The sequence below is a fragment of the Mustela nivalis genome (genome assembly GCF_964662115.1).
Source record: "Mustela nivalis genome assembly, chromosome: 5".
In the NCBI taxonomy this organism is placed as follows: Eukaryota; Metazoa; Chordata; class Mammalia; order Carnivora; family Mustelidae; genus Mustela; species Mustela nivalis.
This window is the reverse complement of record NC_139024.1, coordinates 49,726,953-49,738,480: the sequence shown is the minus strand read 5'-3', so window position 1 is coordinate 49,738,480 and position 11,528 is coordinate 49,726,953. Positions and strand designations below refer to the sequence as shown.

The window sequence follows — 11,528 nt, the reverse complement described above, 5'->3', positions numbered from 1 at the left end:
CATGAATAATTGCCAGCTCATTAAGGAATATTCTAGGGGCACCTGGGAGGCTCAGTCATTTGATGCCTACCTTCAGCTCAGGTCGTGATTCCAGGTTCCTGGGACTGAGCCCTGCATCAGGCTCCTTGCTCAGTGGGAAGCCTGCTTCTCCCTCTCCCATTCACCCTGCTTGTGTCCCCTTCTCTTGGTATGTCTCCCTCTGCCAAATAAATATATAAAGTCTAAAAAAAAAAAAAAAAAAGAAAGAATATTCTAATATAACAAAAGTAACTTCTGTGTAAAAAAATGTGTCAGAATGAATGAGACAGTCAATTTATATGTTCAAAAAATATTTGTGCCATTTGCTCTTTGCTTGGAAATGAAAAATTTTAATTTAGTGAAAACAGAGGATGAATACATTTTACAAAAACAGTATAATTTGTGAATTTCATTTATGCCATTCATTCTGCATTGACTGACATCTATCAAAAATATCTTTGCATTATAGAGGATATAATACTTCAGATTCAAGGGACAGTTTTTCTTAAAATTACTGATTTGTTTATATTTACATTTAATATTTTCATTGTTGTTTTATCCAAACTTATGAAAATGTTTACATTTGGATAATGATAGGCCTATTAACTACTTTGAGCTAAATTTCCTGAACTACAAAAGGTAAAATAAGGTCTTAGGTTAGTCAAAAACATCAAACTATTAAAGTGAGGTTTCTTGTCCCAGATGGCTTAGAAAGGGACAACTATAAAGACTATGCAATTTACCAAGAAATTAGCATTTTGTTTTATAAAACATGATGTCTTCTTTAAGTTTCTAAATAGTGAGTAAACAATACTATAGCTTCCTGAAAATTCTTTTTCTAAACTGTGAAGTATTTTTTTTTGTCACGCAACTTTCTTTTCCCAAAGAAAAATCTGAGTATATTTCAGTGATCTAATTTGTAAGCTAAGCATTCCTTCCCTCTCTCAATTGTTCAAACAAATCCCCGATGGCCTCCCTGAGTTAAATTAGCAGAAGAATAATATTTCATGGCTCATTAATGCATAGAATCAAGTAGCAGATCCCAGATTAGCAGTGTAAAGATAGAAACAATGGGGTGTATCCCATTTTGTTAACTCCACAATGTGCCTATAGGCCTCAACCAAAAGATTTAAATTAAGCATTAAGCATATCTGTAAAGCAACTGGCTAACCAAAAAAATTTATAAAGACATATTTTAATGGAAAGAACTAGTGCAACTTAAATTTTTGTCACTTTTTTAGTAGATTAAGAATACCTATTTTTATTTGGGAACCAAATTTCTGCTGCAACTCAATTGCATTTCATGTTTACAAGCCCTCCTTTGCCTCTCTGAGCAGTAATAGTGATCATATTTGTATTCTATTCATATTTGAATATTTATGTTCAGGATAGTTCATATTTAAGTCCTTACAGTCAGGTGACTTCTTCAGTTGCATTTTAAGGATTTCTAACTAAGAAGAGGTGTGCATACGCCCAGGAGAAGCACAAGACAACCTTGGGAGATATGTAAAGAAAAATACTAGAACTTCTTCATCTATTTTTTTCTAAAAATAGAAAATAAGGTAAGAGTCTATATTTAATACAGATATTATCACTGGCATCCTTGCTCAGTAAGTGTATCAGAGACCCCACATGTCATACAGTGAGCAAAACGTCCTGAAAAAAGAGTAAATAATCCAAGCACAGAAGAATAAATGGTGGTGTCTCATGCATTCATTCTCTGATTTCAGCAGGTTACAACTTATAGCAGTTTACCTTACGGCAGTTTAGGAGGATTTGCAGATTATATTGTCAAGTTTATCTAAACTAACCTTCACAAGAACAACAAATTACTTTAAAATATTCTGACAAAAACATCATGTGTTAAAGATCATGTTAATGACGCAAACCCATAAGTGAGTAAGAAAATGGTAGCACGGAGAGTTCTATTCCTGGTATATACTCCTCATTGCTCACATTATGTGATAAAAACAAAGATGATCTAATTAAATCAAAGAGTTGGTCAAAAATTCAAAATTATCAAAACAACTTAAATTATTCTTTTATATTCACAATTATTTAATTATGGATATTATCATGCATATATTCTTCATTGTGAAAACTAGTCATAGATAACATGCACCCCTTATAATTAACCTGACATTATAAAATACTGTTTTGTTCACCTTAGCCTTATTTTACATTTTTATATGGTTTTTGTAATGTATGAATTATGTTAGCATTATTTATTTCAGATTTTTTATATTTATTATAAAGGCAGATTAGTGGATTAACAGCATGAACATAGAACCAGACTGCCAAATCCTACTACTTACTATTAACATGGACAAATTATTTAATCTCCCTATGCCTCAGTTTTTTTATGGAAAGTGGTGATAATAATAATAGCTATTTCATAGGGTTGTTATGAAGAAAAATTTGTTAAAATTTATAGAAAAAGTTAAAATTTATGTTCAGTGCCTTGAACATAGTAATATCTATATAAGTATCTATATAAGTATATCTTGCATACTTATCTATATAAGTATATTTATTATATATATAATAAAATTAAAATGTTTAATTAATATATATGTATTGGGATATATGATTAATTATTTTTACAGATGTGTATGCAGTCAACAAAGTTTGAAGCCCACTGTTCTAGAGAATCCTTGTCACATTTGTTACTAGAGAACTTAAAGGTGGTCATAGTATATAGACAGAAAATTCCTATTCCATTCATGTAACCTAAACCAAGAAGACATATATTGTAATTTTACATAGAGACTCACTCTTTACTTTTCAAAATAGTAAAAGAAGAGCAGAAATAAGATGTTTAAAATAAGCAACAAGTTAGATACCAATTGCATACGGGTAATAGAATACTGTGTCTAGGATTCCCAATAGAATCATTCTATCAAAAGTACCTTATACTAATGTTTATATTGATTCATAATCTCTTAGCTCCAAAAACTGATCATAGAGACATGCAGGAGTCTTCTCAGGTAATAAAAAATCAGCATATTTGATAATTCAAACAATTAATGGTTATTGATGGTTAAAGATGGACAGAATGTGTGTGACTATTGCTTCAAGAGCACAGTAGTGGCTGTGTATGCAAACTATTGCAATGCAATGAGGCAGGTGTTCATAGGGGAGCATAAAAATGACATTTTGAGCATTACTGGCTGAAACTGGGAGGCTGAGAGGGCTTTTTAGAGGATATAGGTACACTGGAGAAGGTACACCACACATACTAGCACAAGGCATGAGACTAACAAGACTTTAGAATTAATATTGTTAGTGTCCATCCTACCCAAAGCTACAAATTCAATGCAATTCTACCAAATTCCAAAAGCATTTTCACAGAAATAGAAAACCCACCCCAAGATCTCTATGGAGCCATGTAAGACATCAAGTAGCTAAAGCAATCTTGAAAAAAAGAAAGAGTGGGAAAGAGAGAAATTATACTGCAAGGCAGGATACAGAGAGTTGAAGTCAATAGCAAGATATGTGAGTAGTTAGTTGTGCCTGAAAGAATATGGCTAGAACACTGTGGGAGGTACAGGTAGAGTGGGGACAGAATCTGGTCCAGACAAGACTGAAAGCCAGGGATAAAGATTCCATCCAGTATAAACATAAACAATCAAAAATTAGTGAACAAACAGAAGGGTATTAGGAGCCAGGCCAGAAGAAATCAAACCATCTGAGGAACAAAAGTGGGATTAAGGGGCAGCTGGGTGGCTCAGTCAGTTAAGTGTCTGCCTTCAGCTCAGGTCATGAACCCAGGGTCCTGGGATCAAGTCTCACATCAAACTCCCTGCTCAGGGAGGCATCTGCTTCTGCCTCTAATCCTCCCCCTGGCTTGTGATCTCTGTCTTTCTCTCTCAAATAAATAAATAAAATAAAATTTTTTTTTTTAAAAAAGTGGGATTCACATGAGAGACTATGGACTCTGAAAAACAATCTGAGGGGTTTGAAGTGGCGGGGGGTGGGAGGTTGGGGTACCAGGTGGTGGGTATTATAGAGGGCACGGATTGCATGGAGCACTGTGTGTGGTGAAAAAAATAATGAATACTGTTTTTCTGAAAATAAATTAATTTTTTTAAAAAGTGGGATTCAGTCAAGAGAGTCTCAGATAAAAAAGTAAAAGAAAGATATAGGAGGACCTGGGTGCAGTTGGTTAAGCATCTGATTCTTGGTTTCTGCTCTGGTGGTAATTTCAGGGTCATGAGATTGAGCCCCATGTCAGGCTCCACATTCAGCATGGAGTCTGATTTAGACACTCTTCCCCTCCTCCTCTGCTCCTCCCTCTCCCCAGAATAAATAAAAATAGATCTTTACATTAAAAAAAGAAAAGAAAAGAAAGATATAGGAACAAGAAGGCAGGTATGGACATGACTGACATGGCTCCAGCCATGCCAAGACTGTCATTCAAAGGCAGTTAACCACAGTTATTCAGTTACCAACTGAAAAGAACCAATAGGAGAAACTGTGAAGAAAAAGGAACAGCAAAAGTTTACACAACCTAGAAGGCCTTTGGGTTGACAGTGACCTCTCACTGAAAGACACTTTTATTCTAGAGATCAAAAAGTCTCTTTCCAAAAAAAAAAAAAAAAGTCTCTTTCCTCTTTTCTGGCCTTCCTCCAAGGCTCCAGCGCCTAATTTGCCATTGCCCAATACAGAATGTCCTTTCAAATCTCCAAATTTTTTCTTTCAGCTTCTATCTGTGCCTGAAACACCTCCTCTTCCAAGGCCAGGTACCTAAATATGACACTTGAATTTAATTAAAGTCTATTGATTACACTGGCTTTTCCTTTTGAAAAACTCAAAGTAATGACCCCACTGAGGTAAGTATAACGAAGTTATGAGAAATTATCCTCTAAGGACCAATGTCTCCAGAAAAGTTTTGTGATCCCAGTAAAATGTTTACCAACGTTATTGCTAACTTGGTTTCTGTCTCATAGGAAAACTGAAATTTCCTTAGTAAGAAATTAAAGAAGCAGAAATATCCCCAAGTCTTCACGAAAACAGAGGGTAACTTTCACACCTCAGCATCCACATCAAGACCTTGGCATTTATCATCCAATATGCCATTTCCCAAAACCACCAAATTATCATTGCCCTTTTCAGATGGGGCATCCTAATGTTACCTACTTCCCAGGAAAACTGTGGAAATGCCACATTCATCATTTCACATATTTTCAAGGTTGATAGCATTGGCTGAACTTGAGTTTCAAAACTTGGAAAACTGATTTTTAGATTTTTCACAGTTGTATGATAAATTGTTTCCCTTTTTTGAGAAACTGTTCTTTTTAAGACTAGAAAGATGAAAGCATAATTAGTTTGCTGAAACGGTTGAGTATCAGTGATTTACTTATATTGAGCTCAGCATGAAGATCGTGCTGTTCCTTTAACATTTTTTGACTGACAGGGCAGGAACCCCATGAGTCTGAACATTCTACATCAATAATAATAGGAATGTATCTGGACTTTGATGTTGAAGGGCCTAGAGCACCTGTGGGATTAAAATGCCAACTGATCATAGGCCAGTTTACACTATTTGATATTAACATAATGCCCAAGCCAACCATATATAGCTCATCTGATTTTATATGACATTATTCTCTCACTGAAGTGCTGCCATCTATTACAGAGAGCACAAAAGACCAAGGGCTTTCACATCAACTCCCAACACCTACACTAACACATTTTAAACTGGATATCCCTATTCTTATTTTGGTACTCTTGTCATTTTTGAAGTTCAAGTCGTGTCTGAAAGCTACTTTTTAAATATGCTTCTGTGGAATATGCCTCTGGTTGTGTTTTTTGAAACTAGGCCATTTTAGCCTAGTTTCTAGTATCTTTGAATAATATAATAATCTGAGTTAATATTTACTTACTTGGTGGTAGGGACCATACCGAGTGCTTTTACTTAAGTTAATTCATCCAATCTCCATGCTATTATTAGACCCGAGAACTGAAGGTTGCTCTATGTCACAGAGCTGGTGAGTGCAGGAACCAGTTTTTTAACTAGAGATAACTAGAGTTCATTCAGACTATTTTTAATGTTTGGAAAATGATTGTATTTATTTATAGTTGGAAAGACCTATCATTAACTTTGAGTTTGAATGTATTATCTTGACCCCACAGAAGGACTCCAGAATCACTGTGAAGCATATAATAGATTTAGATTAGTTACTCACTTTTTAAGGAATATAGTTTTGAATTTATCCCAATGGACATTATATAGTCAGTCAGATGCCTAGAAAAATCACTTCTGCTCCTTTGGCCACATTACTCATTCATCCTTAGAAGAAGAAAACAAAAAATAGAACTATAACTTTCAACAAGGAATGATGATATTTAAAATGTTAACCCGATGTTTTCCCTAAACATTCTCTGAGCGAAATTTGATTCCTAGTGCAGCAGGAATGATTCAGATTTCAGCTCCTCCATTGGACCCTTCATGTATGTGACCTTCAACATATTACTTACCTTCTGAATCTCAGCTTCCTCCTCTGTAAAATGGAAATACTCTACTTTGTAAGGTAGGTTAAAATATTACAATAAGGAAAACTGGATTTCAAAAGCTAAAAAATATTTTAGCCATCTGTTATCATCATCAGGACTTCTAATTGTCAGAAAGCTTCTAAGATCCTCTCTCTGCATACACAACAACAAGGATTACACTGAAGACAGTTTATAAGATCATAAACTCTTTATTTAAATAATTTGATTCGTATTGTATTTCTTTCTTTACATAACTTCTATAGTAAAACATAATTGTCTTCTCCCTCTCTTTTTTCCCCCTCTGAAACTAGGATTAGAAATTCTTCCCCATATGTCTTCATAGAATCTTCCCTCAGTAAGAGAAAACCTGGGTCCCCACTGATGTATGGCATTACATTCTTTAGTTTTATGTTTTTTACAGTTTCTAACAGGTCTTAGCTTTGATATTTTTGTTCTCATTATTTTTTTGGTCAACTTTATACAAAAGAAAGGATATCAGAGCTGAGATAAAACTCTGTATTACATTTTTAATTGGTTACTAAAAAGGTTTAAGTGATCAGAAAGAAATAAACAAAATTTCATAATTCAAATTTAAAATAATAATAGCAATCATACCATACAATTTCATCTTAAATTATGCCTTGTAATACTAACTGATTATCATGTTCTAAGATGTACCAACTTGCAAGTATCAAAGTTCAGGTTGACCACTACATACCTATTAGAATGGTTAAAAAAACAAAATACTGACAACACCAAATTCTCTTGAGGATGCCAAGCAACAGGCACTCTGCTTATTTATTGCTGGAGGAATGCAAAATTGTACAGCCTTTTTGAAAGACAGATTGGTGATTTCTTTAAAAATTAAACATAATCTTACTGTATGATCTAGCAATTACACTCCTTGGTATTTACTCAAAGGAGTTAAAAACTTAAGTCTATATGGAAAAACTGCACATGGATGTTTATAGCAGCTTTATTCATAATTGTCCCAACTCAAAAGCAGCCAAGATGTCCTTCAAAAGGTGAATGAAAAAACAATCTTTGGTATACCAAAACAATGGAATATTATTCACTGTTAAAAAGAAAGAAGCTATCGAGCCATAAAAAACATGGAGAAAACTTAAATGCATATTACAAGTGACAGAAGCCAATCTGGAAAGGCTACATACTGTACTCCAACTATGTAACATTCTGGAAAAGGCAAAACTATGGAGACAGTGAAAAGATCAAGTGATTGCCAGAAGTTGGGAAGGAGGGTAATATGAAAAGAGCAACAGATGATTTTTAGGATACTGAAAGTAGTCTGTGTGATACTATAATGGATATATGGCGGATACGGGTTATAAAATTTTATACTTTTGTCAAAAATCCACAGAACAAGAACAAAACCCATACATCACTAAGATGTAAATATCCTGATGTAAATTATGGACTCAGGGATGACTACAATGAGTCAATACAAGGTCATCAGTTCTACTGAATATACTACTATGGGACAGGATACTAATAGTAAGGGAGGTTGTATGTTTGAGGACGGAGAGTAATAGAAACTGTGGACTTTCTGCTCAATTTTGCTGTGAAACTAAAACTACTCTAAGAAAAATAAAGTCCATTAAAAATTTTTCCAGTTATACTAAAATGTTTTCTAGTTTGTAATATGCCTATAAATTTATATATATTTAACTGCATTTTTGGATCAACATAATATTGGGCTTGAGATACATGAAGTCATAAAATAAAAGCTATGTTCCCTTATCCCAAGAAAATTAGTTTAAAAAGAAAAAGCCACCAACTCCCAATTTTTTAGTTTTTATGTTTTTAGAATAAATCCATGCCCCTTAGAATTTTAGGAAGATACTGGGGAAATTAAAATGCAGTTTCCTTAAACTAAAAAGTAGTAATTAAACATGATCATATTGGTCATCTATAAAATGTTTCTCCCCTGGTAACTTATTCATTGGATTGTGGATCTCAGTTCTCTGGGGATAACAACAAATCCATACAAAGATTCTATACAAATATATTTAATGTCTCTATTCTCAACTTAGCTGACAGATGTGCATAATTGTCCACACTCAAGTGTTCAGATTGTCCCCTAGTACTTAATGGACTGATGTTAAAGACTACAGAAGTTACTTCAGGAAAGTTATGTATAAACCTAATATTAGAAAATTCCACTCCATTTTTTTCACTCTTTATCAATATACAGTCATTATGAGTCATCTTCAATGTGCAGGCTTCTCAAATGCAGAGAGGCTCAAAACAATATGTTCATCTCTTTTGGAAGCAATAAAGGACATAAAGCTTATTGACAGTCTCTCCTATCTAACCACATCCTAGAAAACTGAGTTCATCTCAGATTAATTTTCTAAGATTTACAATAACAATATACTCTAAAACACAGTCCAGTCCAATAATCCCTGGGGAAAAAAAATAAGGAAATGGTTAATTCTTAGAAATACACCCTTTAAATGAAAATTGAAGTGGACAATAAAAAATTTACTTTTTAAGATACTTAAAAATTCTAAGAAATTCTTGATTTACTCTTTGAAGCCATAACTACACAAAATTAAGCAAAATTTTAGTTTTTAGAGAGACAGAGAAAAATAAACTGAAATATAACACTGTGTGTGATTCTTTTAAAAACATATTTGAAATCAAAATTAGAAGCTTTCTTTTTTCCATTAAAAAGGGGAACAGAAAAGGAAAATAATATATGTGAGAAATCTAGCAATCCAAAATAACTGTTATATAATTGTGTTTATTATACTTGGCTGGCTGATTTGTTGGAATGTGTCACTCTGAGAGGGAACATTTATAATCTCCTACTGCCATCTTATGTAATAACTAGTCATTGCACAATACAAAAGGAGGAATATACATTAAGGAAAACCAAGAGAACTTTCTGGAAATTGTAGAACAACCCACATTTCTCACATAAAAATTAAATATCTATTGTTCTATCTCCTATCTGTTTACAACAGGATTTATTCAAGTTTGGTCATGGAGCAATTATCATTAACTCCTTTCCTATTATTTTCTTAAGCTTCCTATTCTGATCATATTTATACTATTTCTTATATATAGTTTACTGTAATGAAATACAAAAGCTGGTGATTAAAATGTATAACAATAAAACAATAAAACAGAAACAAAGCACATTTCTATTCATTTTGTTGTTTTGTTGTTTGACTTTCACAATTTTATTTTTTAAAGCAACAAACAACAAACTTTCTTACAAAAATCTATCCTGAATTCATGTCACAATTTTAAATAGCAGAATTTTAATTTTTTTTTTAAAGATTTTACTTATTTATTCAAGAGAGAGAGCAAGAGCACAAGAGCAGGAGCGGCAGAGGGAGAAGGTGAAGCAAACTGCACACTGAACAGGAAGCCTGACATGCCCAGGACCCTGAGACCATGATCTGAGTCAAAGACAAATGTTTAGCTAACTGAGTCACTCAGGCACCCCCAAAATTTTCATTTAATGTTCCAATTTTAAATATATGCTAGAGTTTCAATCAAATAAATCATGACATAAACAAATCTGTATTTCTTTTTCTATAAATTCTAACAACTCTTTTTTAATACATGTCACCAGTCAATTACTATTCAAAAGACCATAATACAACACAGTGTGGAAAGCTATCAGTAGGAGAGTCCCTCCACTCTTTTTGATTATTTAATACCAACATGCCAACTATTAGAGAAATATATAATTAAGAATGTAGTCATCCACGAATAACTAAAACAACAATTGAAAAAAACCACAATATCAACTAACCATAGCTTAAAGAAATAAAAGTTCATCTCCACAAGGAGTACATTGCCTTTGATTCTATTTCTCAAAACTGTCATCAATTACTAAGGTTCCTTCCAGCTTTCTAATCCCCCATCCTAAGGACATTGACTTTTGTCCTCATGCTTATCATTTCATAGTCATAAAATGGTTGTTATTGTTCCAGACAATAAATCAATGTCAAGACCAGAACAAAGTGAAAAAAAAAAAAGCAAATACCAGATGCATCCATCCCCATATTATTGTTATTAATCTTATGGCCAGAACTATGTCATTTGCCTATTTGTAGTCACAAAGGAACCTGGGGAAAAGAGTATTTAGTTTAGCACAGGTCACTGAACAAAATTAGCAAGATTCAAGGGAGGAATGGAGGTGGGAAGAAACAAAAAATGTCCACCACAAGGAATGAGATTAACATTGATCTATAATTAAGACAGTCTGTCCAGATGGTAGGTTAAGTTGGAGGAAGAAGCATCCCTCTCTTTCTAAACACATACTAATGCTAGGTTACATGTTAGAGAAGATATACATTGGCTGAGCTTAGAGCAAGTAAGAGAAATGTTCAAGTGCTATATGCAAAGAGAACCAATAATAATGCTTGGGAGCTAAAGTCCAGATTCCACAGAGGTAATGGGAATGCTTATACCCAAAAGACAGAAGTAAAGATGCCAGACCCAATGCACATGTAACAGCTGGCACTGAACTTGGAAGGAGATATTTGGCCAAGAGAACACCTCCGACCAATGTAAGGCGCCATGCAAATATGGGCAGTGCCCCAGACCTGAGCCAAACTATCCTTTTGCATGAAATAAGAACCTCTGGCCTGCATTACATGCAGATGTTGATATTGAATTCTCATACAACTTACCCAGAATAAAAAATCCAAGGACAGAAAATGGAAATGATCTAGAACAGGTTGATCCTATAGTATATTATAACTGGCAACCAGAAAACTTCCTCAAGTGACATAGCATATAGAAGATAATTTCTACAAAAGGATGAAGCTGCTGGCAAATAAGGAAAAGCACAAAAAGAAATGCAAGTGGCACAACAAATGGGAGAAATCATCCCCAGGGACCCATCCATACTAGAGCAATCTCACAGGGTCTTTTCCAAATCAGTCTTTGTAAGACTCAACTTTAACAAATAATAACTATAAACATAATCCATTACTAGGTATTTAGGAGTTAGAGAAGGGAAACAAGGAAAAATA

At 33.8% G+C, this 11,528-nt stretch overlaps 1 long non-coding RNA gene across 4 annotated transcripts in view; it reads right to left on the bottom strand.

Moving 5' to 3' along the window:
* The window catches only part of LOC309864297, a 316,849-nt gene that overhangs the window by 267,049 nt on the left and 38,272 nt on the right, over positions 1 to 11,528 (bottom strand). For 3 of the 4 annotated variants that reach the window (XR_014311439.1, XR_014311440.1, XR_014311441.1), the window contains exon 2: positions 71 to 199. This is a non-coding gene — a long non-coding RNA (uncharacterized lncRNA). Of the gene's footprint in view, positions 1 to 70; positions 200 to 6,206; positions 6,311 to 11,528 lie in introns of all 4 variants that reach the window. The other variant, XR_014311438.1, reaches the window with a different exon arrangement.